General features: G+C 39.8%; 1 protein-coding gene across 1 annotated transcript in view; it reads right to left on the reverse strand.

Annotated features, from left to right (window-relative positions):
* The window catches only part of SH3RF1 (SH3 domain containing ring finger 1), a 152,387-nt gene that overhangs the window by 104,163 nt on the left and 33,493 nt on the right, over positions 1 to 14,731 (reverse strand). The gene's annotated exons all lie outside the window — the stretch shown is intronic.

The raw sequence follows: 14,731 nt of genomic DNA on the forward strand, positions 1-14,731 counted from the left end.
TTTTATCATGAATAGGTATTGGATTGTCAAATGTTTCTTTCTGTATATATAGATAATCATGTTGGAAATGCTGAGCCAGACAAACTTGTAAACCTAGGATAAATCCCACTTGGCCATGGTGTGTAATTCTTTTTATACATATTGTTGGATTCAATTTGCCAGTATTTGGTTGAGGATTTTACATCTATAATATGTTCATAAGAGATATGGTCTGTGATTTTCTTTTCTTGCAATATCTTTTTATAATTTTGGTATTAGGATAATGCTGGCTTCATAGAATGAGTTAGAAAGTATTCATTCTGCTTCTATCCTCTTAAAGAGACTTGCAGAAAGATGGTATGATTTCTTCCTTAAATGTTTGGTAGAATTCTCCTGTGAACCCATCATGGTCTGGTGCTTTCTGTTTTGGAAGGTTATTAATTATTGATTCAATTTCTTTCATAGATAGATTTGTTATATAATTATATTACTATAATAGATATATATTTATTATGGAAGTTGTATTTTATTTCTGTCAGGAACACCAAATTCACAAATGTATCTTCTATGAAACCATGGGATACTCACCTATTTTCTAATACTCAAGTCAAATCTATATGGTATATGTTAGTTTTATTGAACAATATAAACCATTATTTCTAAGGCAGGCAAATAATAAGAATCTTTATAAAGTCCATATTCTGTAAAAGGGTTAAGAAAATTGGAAATTACAATGTTTAAAATTATGAGGTTTAAGCCTTTTAAAAATTAGTTTAGCATTCATCTTTATGATTCCTGGATTAAAGATACCCAGCTATTTTTATTTGCTTTCTAGCATTTTTCAAAATGTTATATTTGGGAGGTAAATTTTCTATAACTGCCTTTACTTACTTTGTCATTATTGTGAGTATAAATATAATCTATGCAATGACTGCTATGGGGAATAACAATGTCTGCTCAGAAACAAGAAAGGCTTTCCCCTCATGTTTTCATATGTTCCATGTACACTCTAACATGTGAAGAATATCTCATGAGAGCAATTCATTTAAAAATTATATTTACATGTGCAAAGAAGCATAACTGTCCAGTTATTCCAAGCAAAAATTATTTTCTTCAGTCTACCAGATACAAACACACACACACACACCCCATATATCACAACTGGTGTATTTAACTATTTCTTTAAAAGAGTTAACTGTAAGCTATTAAAATCAAGTTAGAAATAAAGTTTTAAAAATGTTAGAATAAAACGTTAATGAAAACTGTCTTGGTATACCGCCACCATGCAATGAGGGTGGACTAGACCGAGAGACCATGGAGAGAGAAGTAGCCCAGGCAGACTTTGCTGAGGTGCCAGGCGTGAGGGTGAGGCCACCTTGAATGTTCCAGCCCCGGCCAGGCTCCCAGCTGACTGCAGCCTCATGAGGGACCCCAGTAGGAAACACACAGAACAGGAGAAATGCACAGCTGAACTCAGCCAACCCAAGAAGCACAGGAAATAATAAGTTGTTGTTTAAGACATCAGGTTGAGTGGTGGTTTATTACACAGCAATAACAGCAACATAACAACTTAAATTACCTTCATAACTTGGGTGACTACAATTTCTAAAACATACAGTCAAATCTATTAAAGGGAATTATTCTTCATCTCTTTTGCATTATTCATTAATTGCTAACTCAAAAATTATTTTTAGAAAAACAGTTAAGTCTTCAGTATTTTTCCTGGTTTTTACAATTTTAGTAAATAAAATACATTTGATATTTAATTTTTTCAATGTTACATGTTATAATAAAAAAACATGTAGCGCCTTATATAGTAGACTTCCCATGGTCTTCAATAAAAGAAGCTACTTTGATATTTAAAATCTGCCTCATATTCTTTCATGGTCAGGCAAGGTTTGGTTGGCAGGCTGGACAGCAGCAATGAAGTAAAGGCAATTTTGGGAAAAACAGATTAATCTGGAAAGAAGTCTAGAAGCTAGCAGGCAGAACACCAAATCCTAGAGCTAGGCAACAGAAATATGATTCCACAAAGCTGTCCCCGCATCAGGAATGCCTGTCACCAGGCAGCGAGTCAGAAACAGGAAGTCAGGGTGGGTAACGGCAAAATCGGAGAAACCGGTCAACCCCAGGGCCCAGAACACTAGTCTGCAGCTCAAGGGCAGTTGAAAGGGAAAGAAGCATAACATACAAAAAGGCAAAGCCCACACCTTCAGGGTACACAAGACAGGTTCCTAAACCTGGGATTCCAGACAAAGAATAAAGCCTCAGGTCTCAGCTAGAGGAGCATCAGATGTGACCTGATGGTGCAGATACAATACTGGCCTAGTCAGGGGAAGAAGGAATAGGAACTTACTGTTCAGTGGGTTCGGGGTTTAATTAGGGGACAATGAACAAGTTCTGCAGATGGGTACACAACACTGGGAAGGTACTTGATGCCACAGAACTGCATATTTTAAAATCGGAAACTTTGTTGTATGTATTTTACTACAATAAAAAAGAAATATCCAAAAATGAGGGGAAAATGTTTTCTAGTGTCATGGATCAAACATACTGGCTATCTCCAATTCCCCTAAGAAACGTCCTATGATCCTCCAAATCACTCCAGTACAAAGAAGAGTCTACAGAATGAACTTTCAGCAAGAAATTAATTCAAATGTGAATGTTTTTATCCATAGAGGGAATAAGCAATAGCCAGCGTTTATATCAGAATTAAGTGTGACAAATCGTCTTTATTCTAAATATGTTGAGTGTGTAGATATATATGCACACACACGCTTAAATGTTGCACATACATATACACATACATACACACTTGCACATTTGGAGTGTCAAATGTTTTATTATTTAAAATATTTAAATATTTGTCCCTCTCTCCATAAAAACCACTGGCCTGAATGGAAACTACCTGCCCCATTTCCCTGGAGCTGGGACCAGGAGCGTGGAGACGGGCTCAGCCACTCTCGAACAGGGAAGGAAGACTGTAGAGCAGGGACCGGAAGGGAACACCACCACCCGTGGTCTAAAATGCAGACAAAGCCAAAGTCATTTATTGTTAGCTTAAGGTATAGAGCAGCATTGACTGCCTAATTATAGCTGGTTGAAGCTAATATCAAAATCTATCTGAGGGTATGCAACATACGCGTACTGTCTATTAAATCAATATGAGACTTAATTAATTAATAGGAGAAACATCTCAGAATTTTAGAATGTTAAGTAAAGGTAATCTAGCAGTACCATTTCGCTTCAGGTAATTGGAAGTTAACCATTCTTTCAAGGAACCTAAAAACATAGTGACCAACAGGATTTAGAAGCAGACTTTTAATGGATCCACCCATTAAAACACAGCCCTGAGCACAGAAGCATGATTCTTCCACCCAAATACAACTGACCACAAAGCCTCCATACACAAACTCCTTAATAACCCTTCCTTACATAACAGAAAATTCACTGTATGTCTGGTTATCTGATTTCCCAACTCATAAAAATTAGAAGGAGTAGCTGATAGATGCAAGCGTAATAATGTAGGAGAGATGAAAACTGACAGCCTGACCTCTGTGCGAGTGAGAAAAGAGCCAGACCCTGGGCTGCGCGGAGGCCTGGAGCAGCAGTGAGCGCAGTGAGTGTGGTAATCCTAAACCCTCCGGCAAGGGTTCCTCCGCGCTGTCTGGTCTTTGCTCAGTCATTGTGAGGTGTGCTTGAAGCATTTAGGGAAAGACAATTAAAATTAACAACAAAAAGTTCTGGTATTTGACGTAATAAAATTCAGTTACATAAATATTCACTCACCAGAACACCTTACTCCCTTTCCAATGTCAAATAAAGGAGCCATTGCTGTATTTTCAAGGTTTTCTTCCTAAACAAAATGATTTCAATGCTATCAAAGATGGTCTGTTAAAAGGCTAATGTGCTCTTCTCTGAAATCCCTTACCAAATATTTGAGGGATGTGTGTAAGAGCCAGCTTGTGTTTTTTCTTCTCTGCCTACTGTTTTCTGGTTCCTTCAGCCCGTTTGCAGGCAGAAGGCCAGCAGACAGCTGCTTGGTCACTCCAAGAGCTCGAACTCAAGAACCGTGTTCGTGCAATCTTGCTGTTGCAGCCAGGGGGTTATAAAAGGAGATGAGATGACTTCTTCATTGTGCCCCTCTACCATTTTCTCTTATCAAGCAAGCAATTATCTGAATCCAATATTTTCTTGTCACCCTCTGTAAAATAATTTTATCCACTTAAAAGTCATGCTGTTAATTCCCAGATTTTTATTTTGTCTCAGTTAACAAAAAGGATACTTGGACAGGTTTTTTGTTTGTTTGTTTGTTTTCACTAACAATCAACATCTATGCAATCAATTCAAATTAGTCTGTGGTGATCTAAATTAGGGGAAACACCGCAGGAGGAAAGAAGAGAAACTTCTGGTTTATGTTTCAATGAAATACTAAAATTACTTCAAATCAGTCAAAGTACATCATCCATCGACATGCCTCATATACTACAATGCCCATCTACAGCAAAGAGAGAAGTAACTCATGCAGGAAATTGTGTTATAAACTGTGCTTAATTTTCACCATTTAGTAATAAACTTTAAATTGCCATAATTTCCTTTCTTTATTCTGAACTTCTTATAACTACAACTGGCAGAAAAACATCAAGCAGTGTTCATGGCTAGCTGACTCGTCACATGAAGAATAAGTTTCATTTTAAATACATTTCATTTCACATATTCTATGATTAAATATTTACACTAGCTTCCCTCAGTCAAAAATGAATGAACCCAATGAACTTCTGTTTGATCCTCTCCTGTCCAGGACACATTTTCCTTTTCCTAGTACTTTTAAAGTACATAGTTTGACAAGGGTGGATTGAGGAATCGGGCAGGTGATAGGGGTGGGGAACCCATGGTTTGTTCCCAGAAAGCCGCCATCATCTGGCCTTTGGCAATTTCAGCAATCTGAAGTCTTGCCCACCTTCCGGCAGTCTGGACACCTGAGCACCCAGCTCCAGTGGAATTAGCTTTCACTGCACTGGGTTCCTCAAACAACTGACCCACAAAGCTCTAAAGAGTTCACGATTATGCACCACAAAGCCTGAACAGAGTAACGACCTCTTACTGTTTATTGGCACATATGCACAAAGGAACTTGTAGTTACATGAAAATCTGGAGTAAGAAGCTATAAATCCATACATTTTATGAGGTTAGTATCTATAATTTTCAAAAACAAAGTCATTGCAGTTTTCATTGTTGTTAAAATTAATGATATTGAAGGTCAGTCACAGGTGAAATCTGCCTTCAAGGCAGAAGTGTAGCAGATGAGTAATTCTGGTTTAGTTTAACGTACATGATCTTTGAACATCACGTGCCAAAATCATTTAAACACAACTTTAATACCAAAATGTCTCTAGTGGTTAATCAGAAACGAGAGGCACACGCTGCATTTTACACTGGTTTCAAGTTGCTGACGCAACGTCAGCCGGTGCTTTCGCGTGAGCAAGAGTAAGCCTCAGTGGGGTTAAGATGAGGCTGAGCACGGAACCGCGGGCAAGTCAAGTAGAGATTTTATTCTTTTTGTCATTTTTCTTTCAAGTGGAAGATTCCTAACACTCTCTGCTTCTGACAATGTTTATAAACAGAACTTTGAGGAGCATCTGAACACAAAAAGAAATAGGTCTTTCCAATAAACTGTGCTGGACAATCAACCAGCTGAGACCTCATCCTGCAGACATGGAATTGGAGGCATTTTGAGACAGAATTTTGACAGAAATAAAACTCAATTGCCCAAATTGTTGGTTTTAATCCCCACCAAAGAAAAATAACATATGACTTAAGATCTACCATAATCAGTTATACTAATAGCTCTGCTCTGGGAAAATTTGGAAAACAGTAACATTGGAAAAGAAAGTTCAGTGAAATATATACACTGGGCTAAAACATTCATGACAGCGTTTCATTGTAACATAAAAACTCTGTAGTCCTTGTAATATGTCTTATAATTTATAACCAAAGGCAACAGCTTTAGTCTTATAAAATTAAGAACAAAGCTGTTAAATCCAAGGTGACATAACATTTCATCTGTTACTCCCTAAAATTTGCCATGGTTTTTAAACCCATCATTCATGTAATATCTGCATTTTACACTTCTAACAGCCTTCCTCAGAGGGACCCTACACACAGGACTTTACCCAGCATACAGAGGGCAGCACTAAGCCAAAGCATAAACTAGTGCTCAGCGGAAAAACAGACTAGCATAACAATAAACTATACAATCCATCCTTCTATACGTATGCCTTCCTCCTCTCACCGATCCGAAACATTCTCTACTACTAGTTTTTCTCTTATAATAACATCAAATGTCAATGTCTACTATGCGATAATATATATTCTTTTTTTAAAGGCTGACTTATATTTCCTCCCAAGGCAAAGCATACTGCCATATAGCAATGTGGTGATTATTACAAGCTTTAAAATTATAAGTCATCGTTTGTTCTGTATATTTTGACACCTTCCTAACAAGGATTTAGGATAATAGAATTAACTCCAAATTAACAAGTGTTGGATAAATACCATAACAAAATAATAACAAAGTCTGCCACAATAAAAGTGAAATCACAATCTGAGGGACAAATTTCAGTCAGTTTACTGCTTCCCTCATTAATCTTTCACCTGCTAAAATGCATTTTACAACTAAATGCGAGAAAGAACTGAACGTTAACAGCTCTCTACTTTGTGACACTTGGACTTTTATGGAACGTGTTTATTCCCCGGGTTCCATCTGGCTCCCTACCACGCCTCCCATACATGGGTTCCGCTGAGAAAATTCAGCTGAAAGGAAAAGTTCTGAGCTGTCTGACTAAGAAGCAGACGCGGTCGGTCGTAAATGCCTGTGTGAAGAGCACCCTGCACCCCCGTGGACTTCCCCGTGGTCCAGTGTAGGCCTCACATGGCCGGCCCAGCTGCAGCTCATCACAAAGGTGAGGCACATGCCATGCTGCCTCCAACTTCCTTCCCATGTGGTATCAATCCTCCAACAAGTTGGCTACTTTGTGGCACTCCTCCAGGGCCTTCTAGGCATGAAACTTGAAGGAGGGACTTCTCTCTCAGGAAGGTACAAAAGGACACCTATCCAACGGACAGGTAATGGATACCCACTGAGTGCAAAGTGTGGTGCTCGGCACATGGGGATAGTAGGGTGAAATGGACAAGGGTCATGAACCAGCCAGGGAGACAGACACATAAACAGGTAACCACACCTCCCTGCAAAAGGTAGCACATACCCATAGGGGTGGCCAAAAGTAGGCCTCCAGTTGTGAGTGCTGAAACACAGAGTTCATGCCCAAGAAGAAGCAGGGACTATCGAGAGTGCAGTTATTGCACTGTATTGTATTAATTATTGTATTGTCTCCCAACTGTAAACCTACGTTTGCCCACCCCTGCGTGAAAGAGATCAAACTCTGTGAGAGTTCTGAGGAGGTGGCAAGATCAGAGAAGGGACTGTGAAAGAGGTGAGGTGACAGCGGAGAAGGCCAGACAAGGATGGGGAGGAATCAGAAATGCAAATCAAGTGCCCTCTAAGCAGATGAGGGAGGCAGGGACCCCACAGCAGGAGGCAGGCAAGGGTCAGACCCCTGCTCACTCACTCGCTTCACATCTTAAACTTACTCTACTCCATACCTTAAAGTGATTCATATCTTTTTTCTTTTTTATTGCATTCATTGGGGTGACACCGGTTAACAAAATTATACAGGTTTCAGGTGAACAATTCTATAACACATCATCTGTAAAAGTGATTCGCATCTTACAATCACTCAGTCCATAAATGTCTGGTGGACATGGTGCACACGGCCCAGGTGGTGTTCTCAGTGCGAGGGGCACAGTGTGAGCAAGAGGGGCACAGTCACCGCTCGCGTGGAACGTATTTGCCAGTCAGGAGACGGACAAACCGATCCACAAATAAATATATGAGATAAGTGTCAGGTAAATACAAAGAAACATGAAGCAGGGCAAGGGCACGGTGACTTAGGGGATTTCTCTAGGAGTGATCAATGAGAGGCTGGTATGTGAGCAGAGAGCTGAACCAAGTGAGAAAAGGGATTCAAATGGTACAAGGAGAGAAGGCTACTGAATGCACCCAGATCATGGCAGCACAAACGGGCGGGTTACAGTGGACATGTGGAAAAGTATTGATCATAGGGGTGTTCTGAAGAAAGAGAAGTCAGAATTTGCCCAATGTGGCTCACACAGCGGAGCCTCAAAGGTGAGGTCTGAATGGGAAATCAGGACGGGATCACCAGGGCCTGGAGTGCCAGCCCCAGATGCGCAGTCTCGTTCTGCAGGTCACAAGTGCCAGAGAAAGGACCTCATGCTTAAGCAGAATAATGCGGCAGCCGTGTGCAGACTAAATGGGAAAGAGAAGAGACTGAAGAGAGGGAGCCCCAAACTCCAGTCCTTGGGGGGCAAAGGTAGCAGGCTCTGCACTGGTGAATCCAAAAGACATCACAGAGCCCTGGCTGGTGTAGCTCAGTGCGCTGGGGGCCAGGTCTCTGGTTGGGGGTGAGTGAGAGACAGCTGATCGATGTTTTGCTCACACATTAATGTTTATCTTCCTCTCTTTCTCCCTCCCCTCCCTTCCTCTCTCTACAAATAAATAAATTAAATTTAAAAAAAAAAAAGACATCACAAAGACAAAGGTAGCGCCCGGTTAGTTACTGGCGGACCCACAGAGTCAACTCTGGGTGACAGCATGGTAGGACCACACACAAAGCTGGTACCATGGAGGAGGGGGAGGATGTGAGGAGACAGGGAGTGTGTCCAGTTTCAGACACACTGGGTTTGAATGTTGGCCAACCTTACAGGTAGAAAAGTCGGCTGAGTATGTGCAACCAGAACCCGAGTGCCGGTCAGGGCTGGGATCCTGTTTGGAAATCATCATCAAGGCGATGACCTCTAAAGTCACAAGCCTGCAACTGCGTCACCAACAGAGAGGAGGCTGGCAGAGAAAATCTTGGATAGAATCCCGGGCACAGGAGAAAGGAAAGAGGCCATTTCAAGAACTCAGCCGTGGACAAAAAGGTCAACGGCACAGATGTAAAGGAGGATAAGGACTGAGAAAAGGCTGATGGGTCGTGTGACTAAGAAGAGGCAGGAACTGTCCAGAGTGCAGTTTCATCAGGACAGACAGGGGACTGCCAGGTGCTAAAGGAAGCGAGTCTGTCTAGGAAATATAGATAAGTGCACACTACCTGCAAGGCCTGGTTATAAAGGAAAGTAAACCAAAGGAGTGGTAGGCTTGAGGGAGGTGCAGATTTGAGGGGAGGGGGCTGTGTGCGTGTTTCTCTGAAGGGTAAGAACTAATTTGAGGAACTTAAAGAAGAACCAATGCAAAAGGAGAGACTAAAACTGCAGGATGAAACCATCTGCTAAGGAGCAAGGTAGGAGAAGAGGTGGGCAGACAGGATACCCTTGGAGAGAAGGGACACCAAGCGAAGATGGTCAGGCCTGTGACCCACCATGGCTGGCATGCTGCTGACGGACCCCTCTGACCAAGGCTGGAGACAGTAATACGTGGAGTTGTGGCGTGACCAAGGAGGCAAGGGACAAAGCTGTATATAGTAACACACTTCTGATCATCACTTTTAGGAGGGACAATATTCTGACTAATGCCATTATTCTAGTTAATGTCGTGACATCAGAAAAACCAACTGCTGTGACTCACAAAGTGTCTCCTTTGTTTAATGCATTTAATGTGAATGAAAGAGGTGGGTGGTTAAGTACCTTCGGTAAGTGAATGAAGAAGAACCTTCCAGACAATGCAAGGCACGCTATATATAAAGAGAATGTGTTTTGTTTCTGAAAATAGTTTAAACTCCTACTTGGTTTGTCTTTCGCAATCTCTTGGCATTTACAATTCAGTTTCAACTTCATAAATCAAACGGATTTTGCTTTTCACTGTAGTTGTCGTGTCTATATATCAAGTTTCTTCCTGGTTACCATAACACCACCATTCCACAGTGCAGTGAAAAGCAGAATATATATATAGAATGCTCTAACAAGGAAAAATATGGTGAAGCCTCATTTTTTTAAAAAAAGAACAAGAGAAAACAGAAAACATAGAAGAATTAAGTAATTAGTGAGATCATCAATCATAGCTCATGCTAACTACGCATCCCCTGAAAACAGGGAGTTACAGAAAAAGCACAGCCAGCAGCAAATGTGTAGGTCAGGAGCTTTTTAAAAAATTGGCCATGATGCACCATCAATTTTATAGGAAACTAGGATAGATAATAAAAATGTGTCTTCGTAACTGTATGTTATACAGTGTGCCAAAATGGTCAGTGAAGCTAAAGTGTTATAGCAGCTGTGATTGAGTGATGAACTGAGTGAGTTAAACCAGCATTACTTACCCCAGTTCTAAATCTAAGTTGTACTATCTCAAATACCAAACTCGTTGTAAAAACACACAAAACAGCATCGGGAGTTCAATTAATTCCAAGTACAAAATGACAAGAATAGGAAAGAATTTTTAAATACTAGACTATAACATTGATCAACAACCTATTTTTTAAAAAAACTCAATTTATTAAACACTAAAAAGATTCAAAATGGCAAATGAGAAACTAAGAACTATCCCCTATTTTCACATATTTTTAAAATGTTCTATAAACTGTATCTGTCTCCAAATGGGTGCATAGCAAAACGATTCACGGAGACCATCCACAGCTACAAAAATAGGTGGATTTCTTAACAGGCATCAGGTGTCAAGTTGGAATTTATGCTTTACAGCTTGTAACGGAGCCCACAGCAACATAATGTTTCTTTTAAAATCTGAATTAGCATTTTATATTCTGAAACAACATGTGACAGGGGTGGCTGAGATCCCTGGGTGTTCTCTTAACACCCCCGCGTTTGTTTTACTACACTGCCACAGGGATCTGCGAGGACTCTCTGTGAGCCTTTCTCCACCAATGGACTAGAAACGACGTGAGAGCAGAGCCCACATACCCCCAGGCAGCAGAAACGGGCCACCAAGGTAAACCCAGACACTTTTAAGAGGAAAGTCAACGAGCAATGAAAGAGCTGTGATGGAATTTCCCGCCTGGAAATATACCATCTTTGGAAACTTGAGCGGAATCTACAGCACCCCAAAATGCTTTAATTCGGGAAACTTCTAAGGAAAACTTAAAAAAAAAAAAAACAATGTCAGAAGAGTAAATGAAGGGAACTCCATAAATCCTGGAGTCATGAAGTGATTCTGAATCCCAAATGCCTGATCTGAACTTTATTAAGGATTTTATTCCCTATAAAAGTAACATAATGCATTTTCAATTCTTATCTTTCTTCAACAAGTTGTTTCGCTATGTTAATACTTTTTAAACTGTTTCCAGGAGCAGTAGGCAGATCACCATTGAATACATATTCTACCTTCTACAAGAGCTAAAAATATGCAGTAGAAAATACTGGCTATAAGATCAGGTGATGCAGACACAGGTAGTTCACCTAAATGGATCACAATACACATGTATACTGGATTAGTTTCCTATGGCTGCTGTACAAATTACTGTAGCTTTGTGGCTTAAAACAAATTACCTTACAATTCTGGAGGCCAGAAATCCAAAAGGGGTCCCAGTGTGATACATTCAAGGTGTCAAGAGGACTGCATGCCTTTCTGGAGGCTGGAGGGAAGAATCCTTTTTCTGGCCTTTACCAGCATTCACTGGCTCACCGGTCCTTCCTCCGTCATCAAAGCCAGCCACAGCAGTCTGAGTCCTCCTAACATGTCATCGCTGGCCTCTGCTTCTCTCTTCTACCTCTAACGGCCCTTGTGAGTATATTGTAACCATCTGAATACTTCAGGATCATCTCCTCATCTCAAGGTCAGCTAATTAGCAACCTTAATGCCATCCCAAGTTAATTCCCCTTCACCATGTAACAACATATTCACAGTTTCCATGGACTGGGATATGGACATCTTTAAGAGAAAAGGACATTATTCTGTCTCCCACAATTTGTAACCACGTATTAGCACACATAACATTGTATTTTTTCTTATACACACATAGACATATACCCACATCCACACACAAAATTCTTTGGCTCTCTCTACTTGAATTTATGAGTGCTAGACTATGAATGCCGAGTAACTCCACAAACATCTCCTATAATTTTATAGTGTTAAAATTATTTTTAAAATATCATCTTACTTTAATTTTCAAACATAACACTAAAAGCACAACAGAGTCCTTTTAGATTCACAAATAGTTTGATATCTGCCAGAGTAGCAGCATTTCAGGGCTTATTCTTGAAAGGGTCCTACAGTTCCTGCCTTCAATTATAATTCATCGTGTTAGAGAGGCACGTTGACCGACGGCTATACTTTTGTTAAGTTACTTTTACTTTATCTCAAAAGACTGAGCTTTTCCAGAAACTCCTAGGTCTCCATTTGGTTAACCAAAGAGATCTGAACTCTGTCTCAACTGTCACTGCTTTCCAATAAAAATAAATCATGACATTTTAATTCTAACCTCAGTTGTGGGAAAATGGACTCGTCTTTACAACTCTACTCTTTTTATTAAGTGAAGAGACTTACAGATTAGTTAAAATACATACTTAAACTTAATTAAGAATGGTTCTTTTGTCAAACAGCTTAATTATCCTAATACTTCTGTTCTTTGAATAATGATCAAAGGAACAATTTCTGAATCTTCAAAACAGCAATTTAAACAGTAACAATTTATTCTAAAATACATGACTTTTCAGTTCCCCAAACGGACTGTGTTCCTTGGAACACTTGGGAATGTAAATCAAAATACCTTTTTAATAAATAAAACAAAGAGAAAACTGTACTTGAACAATGATTAAAATAAAATTAAAAAAAAATAAGTAAAAACAAAAAGCCCTATTTTGTGGTCACGTACATTTAGGAAAGGATGTCTATTATGTCCCCCTTTTGAGGGTCACAAGGCACATTAACTGGATAAAATTCTTAAGCCTCAAAGCACTGAAACTTCTAATGTTGTTCAACCTCATTGTTTTCAGAAAGTTTTCCTCACACCCCTTTAAAAATCAGGGGTTGAGGCAGGAGAGTGCGAAGAGAATACTAATGCTTGAAGAGACTATCTCCTTCAAGTATTACTTATCGAGCACTTCAGGGCACTCTCATCACAGTTGGGAACAAAACCAACCCCCGTTTAGTCTTCGAGAGCTTATGAGATATATACTTTAAACGTCAAATGTAGAAAGAATGCCAAATTGCAACTATGACTAAGATTCACTTGGAACAACACAAATCTAAAAATATATTGCAGTCTCAAATTATATTTATATGGATGGGTCATTTAAAAGAAATAATGTTTAACTCAATATGGCTTTAAATGATCCAAGTCTAAACAAACCATACCAAGTTTATAAACAGTCAAAATGTATCTCACTCAAAACGCTGGCCCTCCGGCAGGGCCATAGACGCTCCATCACTGTGTACTCGTATAAACAACAGATTCACAAAGTGCACTGCAAAGGCCTCTTCCCTCCATCCACCAAGTTAATAAAAAATAATGTTCAATTAAAATAAATTAAGGTAAATTTTTTAAAAATGGACAATTTCTTTTCAGTGGTTTTTACCTTGTTTTCATTAAAATTCTAGGAATGTTCCAATCTCAATTTAAAATCTCCACTTTAGCCCTGGCTGGCATAGCTCAGTGGATTGAGTACGGGCTGCGAACCAAAGCATCTCAGGTTCAATTCCCAGTCAGGGCACATGCCTGGGTTGCAGGCCACGGCCCCCAGCAACCACACATTGATGCCTCTCTCTCTCTTTCTTTCTCCCTCCCTTCCCTCTCTAAAAAATAAATAAATAAAATCTTTTGGAAAAAAAAATAAAATCTCCACTTTAAGCTTAAAATAATAATTATTCCAATATTGCTGGCTCCCCTGTTTTGAAAATTCTATAAACATGAGATCTACTTCTTTAAATGTAAGACCGTTGTAAGTAAGTAAATGTAAGTAAAAAGAACACAGTAGGCTCAAGAGGCTAACAGGCCATGTCTTTGGCAAATGAGCATCTTCCTGCTGCGAGGTGGTCAGGAACAGCTGAGGCCCGCAGGCAGGCTCTGGGCTGGGGGCAGGACCCCTGCTCTTCCTCTCAGCAGCTACCTGCCTTGGGCTTGCGGCCTTCTCAGGGCCCACACTCCCTCATTTACAAGTGGGAGAGGATAGTAATGCCTACTTCATGGGGTTATTCTGAGAATCGGCTGACTTAAAATAGTACTGGCACACAGGTATTCAACAAATATGTCCTGCTACTATATTTTTGTTGTTTTGCTACACTCTGATCATGTTGGTTGGCCTAAATCTGTTACTCCTAAATAAAAGGAAAATAAATTTCTCCTACACGTGAGATTCTAGATTGCCAAAACTAGGCTTAGCCCAAAGATGAAAAAATACTTACTCTCCAACAATGATTCATTTCTCTTCCCATCACAGTCCTGAATGGTCAACGCCTTTTTCTACTTCGGCCTGAACCATCCCTCTTCAATTACTGATTCACTTAACGGTGTCTTCAAACACCTACTATATGTTGGGCCTGTTTGACATCAGAAATATGAAGATACTCACATATAAGTTTCAGGTTCTGTCTTTTAAAACCTATTAGCCTAGAAGAAAAGTGGGGGCAGTTTTCATCTATTTTAATATTTCCAGTCTAGAATTTATTAAACTGGCAAAAAACAAGGCCTGACAACCTTGCTGGGGAGACAGAGTGCCAAGCCAG

The sequence above is a fragment of the Phyllostomus discolor genome, chromosome 8 (genome assembly GCF_004126475.2).
Source record: "Phyllostomus discolor isolate MPI-MPIP mPhyDis1 chromosome 8, mPhyDis1.pri.v3, whole genome shotgun sequence".
Taxonomy (NCBI): Eukaryota; Metazoa; Chordata; class Mammalia; order Chiroptera; family Phyllostomidae; genus Phyllostomus; species Phyllostomus discolor.